Source organism: Ischnura elegans, chromosome 1 (assembly GCF_921293095.1).
Source record: "Ischnura elegans chromosome 1, ioIscEleg1.1, whole genome shotgun sequence".
Lineage (NCBI taxonomy): Eukaryota > Metazoa > Arthropoda > Insecta > Odonata > Coenagrionidae > Ischnura > Ischnura elegans.
The window spans coordinates 12,360,586-12,373,416 of record NC_060246.1 but is presented as its reverse complement, the minus strand read 5'-3'; the positions used below and the strand labels follow the sequence as shown (position 1 = coordinate 12,373,416).

Sequence of the window (12,831 nt, the reverse complement as noted above, 5' to 3'; positions counted from 1 at the left end):
TTGTGCATAATTTGCACGCAACCAATGGCTATGTAAACATATGGCGTGGTCAGCGTAATCTTCTCGTCCGACACTAATATAAATGTAATTTCATTGTTAAATTTCATAAACACATCTAATATGTATTTTACAAGAGCCGGTGATATTATATTTCCATAGCTATGCATCTTCACTCCCCGGCTTTCAGCATGCATGTAGCAATTTCTGTTGCTTATGTAAGTAAACATTGCTGCCGTTGTAATTTTCGGCAAGTTTCCGGTGTCAGCCTTGGTGAAACTAGGTTCCGTGGCGTTTGCTTTTTACGATGAAACCTCCGAAAGATATATAAGAAATAAAACCTCGCTTAAAGTCGTTAAATAAACCAAGAAATTTGGTGACAATGCGCTACGCCACTGAATTTCCCACACGATTGCATGAGCTGACGTCACTTTCCGGCTGGCCAATGGAATTACGTTTTGAAGTGGGTGTGTTTTTGGAACTGTTTAGGTCATTTCTTTTGTAAATTCTTAAGAAAATATGTAAAATAAGTGCGTTAAAGTGGCCTTTAGGGCAATTTTACTATATTTTACGATTTTTAGTTAGTATTTGAATGGATATTAAAATTTTGTCCAGAGACCTATTGCCATGGCAATGTATAAGATTGTATAAAATTTTGAAACAGGTTTATACAATTTTTTCATAGGGGATGGAACTAATTAAAAGTCCCACCAAATAAATTTTCAATATTCTAGCTACTACAGAATGACTCCCCTGTTGGACCACACCACATCCTGTTGCTCTGATATCACTGAAAGAAATTACACTCTTCAGTGAAGTCATTCTGTTTACCCAGCGAGAGTTGCATGTCCATCGCATGCTCCATCTCTTCACTTCCATGTTCACGCACGACATCTGATTATAATTTTTTCACTTTTGATTTTTATTCTTTATAATTCCCAGTAACGGCAACGCCCCGAGTACTATTTACCTAATTTTTCCCTTCGATCATGTAGGTATTCACGATATTAAATAAGTACCATAAGTAAGATGGGGGACCCAAAAATAGCAGGAAGGATATCGCTGCGCTCGTCGCTATTATATTTTGGGCTTCTCCCACTAGATGGATGTTATTTCATGATTTCTGAGTCGGTATGAGAAACATCGTGGATATAGACGGTTGCAGCGGGCCACTGTGACAGTTTACATTCGAAGAGATTTATACCTCTTCGATTTTTGTAATGGCTGATATTTGAGAACATCAAATAAGGATTGAGAGCAATTTTTTACGAAACGCGAGTCTTCATAGGTTGGAGGGAATGAGGCCTTCAAGAGGAAGGCCTCCACGGAAACCTCTGCTGTCTATCTTAAATCTATCTCTGAAATGAAATGATAAAAAAAAGGTAGCAAATTGATCTCCATAAATATTCTCCTGGATTCTCTGCGGGCGCGTTGCTTCTGCTTCTTTGACGTATGCATGTTCTCTGTGTTGATATTTCAAACCCCGGATCATCTGACACTTGAGGGTAGTTTTCGGATAGTCTGTTGAATTCATGTTCGACTTCACGTCAAATATCAGCTATATTAGAGTTGACCTAAATTGCTTATTTTGTGTTTGTTACCTTTCGGGTGTAGAAGTTGGTAGTATTAATAAAGTTGTAATTATTTATATTGTGAGTATTTTTTATGAGTCCCTGAACACATAATCACTTAGAAGGAAAGCACAAAAAATAATTGATGTATTGATTGGGTTCATTAATATTTGACAGACTGATAAAAGTACTTTTTTTGACTACAGCTTCTCTGATATAAAAATCAAAATAAATTCGATTTTTGAAATGGCTGATATTTGAGAACGTCGTGCAGCGTTGAAATTTTGCTCTCTGCTCGGTAAAATTGAGTCGGACACGATTACTATGTTGTCTGCAGCTTATAAAGAACACGCTTTAATAATAACTCAAGTGCACGAGTGGTATTTGCAATGCAAATGTGGCAACATGTCGATCGAAGACATTCAACGCCCGGAACGACCTTCCATATCCAGAACTGATGAAGATGTGGAAAAACAAATTCTTACCCTAGTGTATTCTTGTATATTCTTACCCTATTGACGGACTCGCTGAACAGTCTGGTCATTTGTGGAGTTCATTACAGCGAATTTTAGCTGAAGATTAGCAAATGAGACGAATCGCGGCGAAATTAATTCCCCCCTCTCCCCCCCCCCTCCCTCCCCCGCTTGTTGCCTCATGATCAAATGCGGCATGTGTTGCTGATTACCGCGAATTGAGTTTTTCTTAAAAAATATTGCATGATACTGCTTCCTACTCACCAGTTCTCGCACATTTTGAGTTCCTTTTGTTCAACCGGATGAAAATGGTGGTGAAAGGGAAATGTTTTTGTCACATTACAGAGGTGAAAAGAAAATCTAATGCGGCGCTGGAATCTAATCGGAAACGACGAGTACCAAAGATGTTTATTATGATGCATAGTGGAAAGAACGTTTTCACCAATATATCAGTGTAAATGGGGAGTACTTCGAAGGTGACTAACGTTTGTAAGACAAAAAATTTAATTTTGAATTTTTAAAAAATGTGTCCGGTTATTCCCCCCCCCCTCCCTCGTATAATCCTAAATACAATAGCTTCGATAGACAGAGCCGAGCATGCGGCAACATCGAATATCGCATATACTTTGGGATTATTACATCGAAATAAGTTGCGAAAACAAAGAGAACTCATGCTTTGTACCACAAATCTAAGAAGCACATTGTACATCTACCAACCTTACGAGTTCGCTCTATATAGGAAAGGAGTATTCCCTGCTTTTACTGCTTTTACCAACGGCTTAACCGAAATATAAATACAGCCATTGCCTGTGCCCCATATTTCCTCAGTCGTGTTTGCCCTGCTACAGTGTGCATAGTGTAGCCCCCTGGAGTGAACGTAACAACATAACGGTACAACGACACCATTTGGACCCCGTTTTGCAGGGCCGCCTGGAAGCTGGCCAGACGCACACCGAAGTCGCAGTATCCTTGAATGTGCCACAAAGTTTAATTTCCAGGCTTCGGAGACGATTTCAAGACGCAAGAAATTTATGTCATAGGCCAGTTCCACGTCGACCAAGTGTAACTCCCAGTTACTCTTGGTCGGCCTGGCGCTTAAGGCCAGATCTAAGGCAGGACTAATATCGGGACTAATAACAGGACTAATACCTTAACATCGTAATCAGTTCATCTTCCTCAAAAATTTTAGTGAAGTCGAATGGTTTCAGATGGTTGTAACAAAACTTTAATATGCGTGCATTTGCAATTTTTTCATCTAATAATTCACGCAAGTACTTTAAGATTATTTGAAATATTTTTTCTAGATATCAAATGTGTATTTTAATTGTTTTCCGAATGTATAATGACCATGTTTTTGTACAAACTGTTTTTTATTAAAAACCGTCAATTTTTATTAAAAATCGACTTTTCCACAAATCTATTTTGACAGACGTTTTTCCATCACTACTGGGTTTGCGCCGAATATTTTGGGACCAAACGGTGATCAGTCCCTCGCCACTCACCCCTCTTGAGTTCTTTCAGTTTGAAAATGAGTGTCGTGCTCGGCTACACACGACGGGAATTGGAAACTTGGCCCCTTTCAGACGGCACGGCGCGCCGTGCCTTTAAATAACCGTAGGTAGCTATGGATGTCTTCAGACGAGTCGAATCGCGCCGTGGACGGTACGGCGTCATGGTATACACGGCTCCCATTTCAATACGGCCCGTCGCACAGTAGTGAGCTGAAATCGAAAAAAGCTGGACAAAACCTCGAAAATCTTTTTTCATAGGTAATTTTTATAAACAAATTACTTGGCCTCAAATTTGAACAAATTTCGCTAAAATTGCCCTCATTGAATTTTTTTCTAAGTTCAGCATGTTAAAACTAATACCACACCTTCTGTAGTAATTCAATAGAAACAAAAATTTACAAGTTTATTATGTGGTATATAATTGTTAGTTCTTGACAACTTTCACGACTCAGTTGTACTATTTGTGGCCGATACGATACAAAATGGCGGACCCTGTTTTTCGTCGAAATTTTGTGTTCGTGTAGTGAGTGAGTGCTTAGCGGGGTGGGTACGTTCAAAATGGTGTTAGAGGGTAGAGTGTTAGGAAAACGAGGGAGGCGAAGGAAAAGAATAGGATTTTTAGATAGATTGAAAGGGATTAGGCCTTACTGTGAATTAAAGAAGGCAGTGCTGGAAGGAAATAAGGGAGGCTCCCAGATCACTTCTAGAACACTCCATGGAAACCTACCTTAATCGGTAGAATACTATAATAATATTCAGAACAATGTGAATCCGAAAATGATATTTGTCGCAAAAAAGCCGGAAAATTAGCTAAAAAACGGAAAAACTTATTTTTAAGAAAAAGTGGTCATGTGGGTATTCAAAATGTTTGTTGTTTTATGCCCAACTGCCAATTTTTTAGGATGTAAAATAAGCTCCACTTCAGCGAGATGAAACTTCATTCGGGGAGAATTAATCACGAATTGCGTTTCGCGCTTACCCGAACACATTCTTTTTACCTGTTAAGGAACAGTTGACTTTCAGTATGACATTGGATATAAGGACTATAAAAAGCACCAATGCCCACCTGCGTGCTCTTCACCAAGATTGACCGTGCTGAGCCACCGGTAGTTATCCTATTGCTTGGCATGGCCCAATCATGAGAATCATGACCCAATCGCGAGAACCAAGGGCCAAATGCGAGAAATGGTCACCGGGGTTTTGGGGGACATAGAAAGTTTCCTTCATCAAAGAAAACGAAAGGTATTGATTGCGATTCGTTACCCACCATTAGTGTACTATTCATAATATACAAATTATTTGGTTTTAGAAATACCGGTTTAGACGAATGGCAAGGGTCAATTAGGTAGCCCACCTTTGCTCCCAGGCTTTGAGCGCTGATACGATGCATTTCCCTTGCCATTCGGGCCTGCTATTTATGCCTGCATCGTATCAGCGCTCAAAGCCTCGGCCCAAGGTCAACTTACCCCGCGACAGCGAGAACCAGAATGACGTCACACGGGGTTTTCCCAGCATTCATACTTAGCCGTTGCGTTTTCGCGCGCTTGAAAATTTTCACTTTTCATTTAATCGCGAAAAATAGATATAGTCATTTGAGAATCTAAGTGCGTAAAATGCGTACTCCAGGAGTAATAATCTTTCGATTTAGCCAATAAAAAAATAATAGGAATCCACCCTATTAATGGTGGCATGCCAGTGACAGGGTTCTCTTTTGCTAGAGTTTTGCTAAGGAGAACCACTGCCAGTGGCGCAGCCAGGGGGGGTTCGAGGGATCCGTACCCATCCCCCCTCCCCCCCGAAATATAAAAACACAATTATTTTCTTTCATAAAATAAAACAAAATGTTAAATTATCATGAATTTTAAAATTTTTTCTTTGACAAATGAAGTTTTATCGACTATGAAAAGTGTTAAAATTAGTTTAACACCCATTACTTAGTACTCAGTTTTTCAAAAAATTTTCCCCCTGGTTTTGGACCCCCCCGCACAAAATTCCTGGCTACGCCACTGACCATTGCAGTGGGGAGGCAGGAATTAATTGTTTGACACTGCTTGTATCCCATATTGCTAGCAGGCTGTTTTTGGTCCGTTTTTTGCACATTTTATGCCCGCAACTTTACGTAATGTCGAGCTACAGCGCTGGGACTAACAATAAGTCTAAAATGTGCGTGCAGAAATTCTGCGTGGAACGCAAACTACGCGATGTATTTTCGATGTATGTATATCGTGTCACGCGAGCACAAATGTACTCGTCTCTCGATGTCCACCCACGGGCGAGAATTTTTTGTTTGCATTCAATGCCACCGAACCACTTCGACTCCAGCCATGGTTTACCTTCCTGCTGTTGTGATGTGGTGAACGTCCGTTGCCCAAGTGTCGCTCCCACGTAAGACACTGCCTCCAAAAGGCGCCTTTAGGATGCCTTTTAGGTGCCTATAGGAGGCGCTAGTGCCTTATGCCTTTTTCAAGGCGCTTTAAAGGCGCCTTTCAGTTGCCTTTAGCAGGCACCCCAATGAAAAATTTGTACATAGTTTCTATACAGGGTATAAAAATGTACACGTTTTATATACACATGTATATAGTTGTATAGAACGTATAAAATATGTAAATTCTACAGAAAGTACACAATTTCCATACAGAATGCATACAACGTACACATTTTGTGCAAATTTGTGTGCAGTTGTATTGCCTGTATAAAAATTGGGCATTATATACAATGTAAACATTTTTTATAAATTTTTAGAGCCTGTATAGCAACATATGCATTGTGTACACGGTATAATATTTACACAAGTGAATACTATATACAAAAGTTTATGTGTAAGGGTCCGTTTAAAATCTGTACTAAAACAGTTACTTCTATTATCACAATAAAACTGGAAGCTTGGTTATAAGGTGTTAATAATATACACTTAATCAGCATCCATCAATATAATCGCGTTTGACGTAATTCTCTACATATGTAATCCACCACAGTAAATCCAACAAATTATTGTAGGCAAAAAAATGTGCAAACCAGGACAAGAAGTATTTGCGCAACTTTTCATATCTACGGAAAATATATATTTGGCATATAAAAAACTCAAGTTACAAATATTTGCCCACAACGAACTTATTTTAATATTTCGGATTTAAAATCGTACTTTGAAACCAGCGCCAAAACGACCGGCGGCCATCTTGAGTACCCAAACGGCCATTGCTACTCTTTTGTTTACTTGTGTTTACTTCCGTAACTTCCGAAGCTGCTCTATTTATTGACTTAGCGAGTTTAGCTGTGCTATAAAAACTTGTTTTGCTAGCAAATTTACGTTGAAGTACGCTGTAGAAGAGGAAAATAATCCGTATTTCGAAGTGAAATCTGGCGAAAAGGGATATGAAGAATATTGTTTCCTGCACAAGTAATAAAATCTATGTCGGAATAGGTTTCTGTGAACAGAATTCCCTGAAACAGTGTCTCTTAGTGGGACGAAGACATATAAGGAGATGCTTCTGTCAGCATCAACCCATCTCTGCGGTGCTGATCATGTATACATGTAAGTAAATGGAATATTTTTTTTGTAAATCACCGAACTTTGAATGTACCCTTGTGTTCTAATACGATTGTGTAGTATATACTATGTATGGCCAAAGAACCTCTAATTACATTCTAATAATTATATAAGGTTATTCATAATTATATTATCAGTGTAATTACAATTTGGCATGATCTTTGCTTTCGCTGGCCTACTAAAAATACAATCCATTCAGACCGACTAACTTTGTAAGTGGAAATATCAGGGTTCTCGCTGTAGAGTCCACTTTGATGGTAGTTCATTGTGACATTAAAGCATTAGTCTCATTCTCAATTAGTTCGTGTGTGAAGGGTTTTTATTGAAAATGAATAACCATTGGGAATATGTTGAATAATCATGGTAATTAATAAGGTGTTCAAAACAGAGCCATCAATTTAACTCTCTCCGATCATTATCATTTAGGTATCCATTTGTGCTTGTGTTCATTTTTCACAAATGCCTTTCAGTTGGAAGAGGATGCAGAAAACTACATAAACTTGGAAAATGATGCGTGGCCCTTTGAGAATATAGGGAACTCATATACTATAATGCCAGCATTATGACATCGCAGCCTCTCCAGATCGCCCCCTAATTAGGAAAAGAAAATTTCTCGAGGTCCTGCGGGAGCATGAAGAACCCGAGGAGGTGAAAAAGGACCATGCTATCCCTGGAAGAGATAACGAGGAAAGTGATGAAGATACCGGTCAGTTAATACTTTAATAGGGAACTTATGTCAGCCACCTAATGCTATGTTGCAAGTACTGTCTTTCTTTTACTGTACTGGCTTTCAGAAATCAGCCCACTTCATAGGCGTAGCCTTGCCCATTCTTTCTGTAAAACGACCTTTGAGCATTGCTTTTGCATTCCATGTGTACCAAGGGACAATTCGACTTAAATGGCCTATGCATGTTTTGCCAAATGGCTATTTTTCCGATGCCTAAAGATCCAAGCATGATTTCTGAACTAGAAAACCCTTGTAACCCCCATCCCACAGCCAAAATTGTTCCACTATTATGATTTTTAAGTTATTGGCTAAATTATCTTCACAGGGTGTCAAATAGATAATGAAAATAGCAATATAGTCTGTTAAAACAGCTAGGAAGAGGGTTTAACTAAAATAGAGATTCATTGACGTATTTGAATGTTATGTATGCGAATTTTTCAGTTCAATATTGGAGTACATCATCAATGAATGAGGTATTTTTAATCAGTCAATCTTTAAACTTAATTCAACCAAATATTTGACTGGTTATCAACAGTACCATGGCTCAAATTCACTCATTTTAAGGTTGTTTAAGGCAATTATAATCGCACGTTTTTGCCTAACCTTAAAAATCCAGATTACTAAATAACATGTCAAAAAGGATGGATAAGCAATAAAAACAGTTTTAATGGTGTTTAACTGTGCCCTCTATTCCTATTTATTAATGTCAAATGCTGGTATGTATTTTCAATGCAGGTGGATCATTTCAGCAGAGTTGGAGGTGACAACTGCAGTGAAATGTGTTCGCCCCTAGCGAGGAAAGTGTTCACTGTAAGACTTTCTGTTAATAAACATTCAGTCAACAAAAGGGCAAATAAAAAGGCTTGAAATCTACAGAAACTTTAAATTTCATTTAAGGTAAGTCTTTCTATTTAATACTACTTGGGCTAGTTTTTTAATTTTCATATTCACTATTGAAGTTTCATGTTAATTTTTGAAATAAACATTCAAAGTTGTTATTTAGAAATTTCATTCTTTATCCCCTAGGTGCATGGTGCAGATATTTTCAAGATTTTCACTTTGCTACAATCGATAAAGAAGCTGTATGTAAATGCAATTGGGAAATGGCTGAGAAATCAATGTCCAAAGAAATCTTGTCTTGAATAAATGCAATTTGTTATTTGGATAATTTTTTAATTTGCTTATGTCTGTGACTGCATATAGAACCATACTATAGTAGATATTATGGTGATATATTGCATAATTGTTTCAGAATCAAGGGGTCAATGAAGGGGTAAGTGCTCCACCAGGGAGCAAGATTGAGAGTGAAATCAGTGAAATCATCAGTGAAATTGCCCGATTAATTAATTTTTCAGGCATGTCCTTTGGGGACAATAGATTTTTGAATGAAAGAAAACATTTTCTTATTTAATTTTTATTGGGAATGAGTCCTTGAAAAAATACTCACACTTAGGAATTGCAACTAGTGTAGCTGATATGCCCTGATAATTGAGTTTGTCATTTTTTATATTTTGCTGCATTAATATCCTAAGTGTAAAAGCAGGTAATATTATTTTTTTAAGTTATGCTTGAGAACCCTGTATTTATATAAATTGAAAAAATTGTTACTGGGGTAGCCGATATTTGTACTGGAAATTGGTTCATAAATGCAATTCCATTGTACAACCTTTATAGGCATAGTAAACGTAAAATTTTATATGTGCCTTCAAGTAGCCTTTTTGAGGTGCCTTTCCAAGGCGCCTAAAAGGCGCATTTAAGCTAGAAGATGATAGGCACCTTATAGGTGCCTTGTGTGTGCCTTTTGAAGGCAGTGCCTTGCCTTAAAAAAGGCACCTTTAAGGCGCCTTTTGGAGGCAGTGTCTTACGTGGGCTCTATCTTCCGTCGGCGGTCTGCATTTTATTTTCTCATTCAATGCGATCGGACCCACGGGCCAAGCCCTGATTACAATGGACGACACGACCATCGAAACGTCAGCAGAGATGGAGAACCTTATCCGGTGGGAAACACGAAACAACTTCAACATCATCATACGCCGGGAAAACCTCAGATCTTTATTAGTTTTTATAATTATTTGCTTTAGAAAATAATGATATTTATTTTAGTTCCATGTCTTATGGTAATATCATTTTTCTTCAAAAGAAAAATTTGTTCATGAATTTTGTTCTGAACTAAATTTATTTTCGCTTCTAGAGGGAGGGCAACCTCAGATCTACCCACCAACTACCTGAAGATGTGGAGTACAACCAAATAATATTCCCATCGAACGATACGTATCTGCAAACGGCGAGTGTCGTTCACGGCAGCGAGGTCGGCAAGGTCCTCGGGGTCGTCGACATGCAAAGTCTCATATTTCAGTGATGAAACATGCAAATTTAATGTTAAATAGCTAGGTATAAATTAGTCAAATCTTATGTAGGACTGAGAATATTGCAAATATAGGTGAAGCCTTTCCTTCGGCTATAACCTTGTCGTGGTGGAAAGGCTTGAACATTCCCATGACCCCTAGAGCTGCACTGGCGGGATTAATTTCAAATTAATCCCGCAGAAGGGCCACCCATGCCAGATAGATCGAAGGGTTGGAGCCAGACGAAAGGTATAGTCCACCTGATGATGTCACGTATAAATAATATTGTAATGGAAGCAGGAAACCCCACCAACTACCTGAAGATGTGGAGTACAACCAAATAATATTCCCATCGAACGATACACATCCGCAAACGGCGAGTGTCGTTCACGGCAGCGAGGTCGGCAAGGTCCTCGGGGTCGTCAACATGCAAAATCCTTGCAGAGTCATCATCAGCAGCAGCAACAACAATGAAGAAAGAAGAAAAGAAGACTGCTATAAATGCAGGGACGTGGAATGTGAGGACAATGAGGGTGGGGAAGTTAGAAAGTATCAAAAGGGAAATGGATAAAGGGAGGATAGATACATATTTTTGGATTACCTATGCGAAGTGAGGTGGAGGGATGGTGGGGACTATTGGAGTGATGGGCATAGGGTTTTATATGGTGGTGGGGAGGAAAGCCAGCCACGGGGGAGCTTAAGTATTAAACCGGAAGACAGGTATGCATGTGTTAGGTATAGACCAGATAAGTGATAGGATTCTGGGGGTAGAAATTGATGCGGTACCCACCAACCTTGTGGTTTACATGCCCACTAGTAATCATAGGGAGGAAGAAGTAGATGAGGCATATGAACAGCTCAAGGAAATAATGAGAAAAACCCCAGGTAATAAAAATCTAGTGGTGACGGGGGACTGAAACACCTCAGTCGGGGAGGGGAGGGATGAACACGAAATAAGAGATTTTGGACCAGGAATACAGAACGACAGGGGAGAGAAAACTGCAGAATTTTGCAGGAGAAACACATTATTCATCACAAACACGTGGTTCAATCATCATAAAGGGCGAAGGTACACATGGAAAAATCCAGGAAATGTGGGGAGATATCAAATAGATTACATTATGGTAAGACAGAGGTTTAGGGATAATGTGAAAAACTTGCGCAGCTTCCCTGCAGCGGATTCAGACCACAACCTAGTGCTCATGAAATGCAACGTAAGATTCAAAAGACTTATGAAAGTCAGGAAGGTGAGGAAATGGAATGTAGAAGCACTGAAGGGGACTACGAGGAGAGAATATCACGATATGGTGCACAATAGTAACCAGGAGATTGGAAGTACACAGACTGTAAAGGAGGGGTGGGATAATATTAAAACGGGAATAGTCAAAGTGGCAGAGAAGTCAATTGGCTACGTTGACAGCAGAAGGATAAAGAAGGCTTGAGTTACGGAGGCAATGGTAAAAGAAATGGAGGAGGGAAGGAAGTGGAAGAACATGGACACCGAGGAAGGCAAAATAAAATATAGGGAACTTAATAATCGATTACAACATGAAACTAAGAGGGAAGAGAAGCTTAAATCAAATCTTGAATGGATTCAATTGAATAACTCAATGTTCGAGTCCTTGCTTCATCAATATTAAATTCCTTTTACATATATACATTTCCAAAAATCTACCATTAAGAACCGATCACATGTGAAGAAAACATTTTATTATACAAAGACTAAAAAATACAATTGATTTTATATATTTCCGGTTTCCCAGCAATTTTTACAGCATGGATAAGTACAAGTCCAATCAAAGAAGTCACGTGAAACTTTTTGCAATATAATTCAAACACACACATACACATTTTTTTCCCTTTACTTTATGAAAACACTAGTTTAAAAGGTTCATTAATATTATGCCCACATTGTTCCATGAGCAATATTAAGACAATGTTCACAATCACTGTAGCCACTCAAATGGACCAGAGAAGATAAATGAACTCATAAATGAAGTCAAAATGGTCCTTTAATCAGAACCATAAGTGATATATTCAACAAGTAAGAGAATTAGAATAATAATCCACACACAGACTAATTACTCCATCAGAATTTAATCTCATATCACAATTCAATATTCTCTAAAGGTATTATTAAGTCTTCAATTCGTCTAAGCAATTAACAGTCCAAAAGTCAACCTCTCCAAGATTAGTTCATGTAGTAACACACAACTTTACTCATAATAACAATATCACATACAAAATTTAATGATGATGCAACTGTTTATTACATAAAATGAGACTCACAAGGAATAATAGCTATTGAAGCTAATAAATAATTATAAAAATGCAGTCATGCAAAGGCTCCCACAGTTGGCATAACAGGGTATTTATATGATTACAACTAAATAAATATGTTTCATTGCTGAATATTATTCATTTCACTGACACATATACCACATGAGATAAAGCAAAAATGACAAATGGAGAAAAAACATTTGCCAATGAGCAGCTGAGAGAGCAGACATAGTAATTAATTACTTGAGTATAAATCTCCTTCTAACTCAACCTGACAGTCCATAACACCTGCATGGCTATCACCATTAGCTAAGGATTATTTTTCAAGAGAGAGGTGTGGGGACTTCAAGTGGCATTCCTATGTCATGGAGGAGGGACAT

The 12,831-nt window shown here is 38.4% G+C and overlaps 1 long non-coding RNA gene across 1 annotated transcript; it reads left to right on the top strand.

Annotated features, from left to right (window-relative positions):
* The first annotated feature begins 6,623 nt into the window (after positions 1-6,623).
* Positions 6,624-8,989, top strand: LOC124155774. The gene is made up of 4 exons (XR_006864231.1): positions 6,624-7,084; positions 7,570-7,805; positions 8,562-8,723; positions 8,853-8,989. It is a non-coding gene; the product is annotated as an uncharacterized LOC124155774 (long non-coding RNA).
* The last annotated feature ends 3,842 nt before the right edge of the window (positions 8,990-12,831 follow it).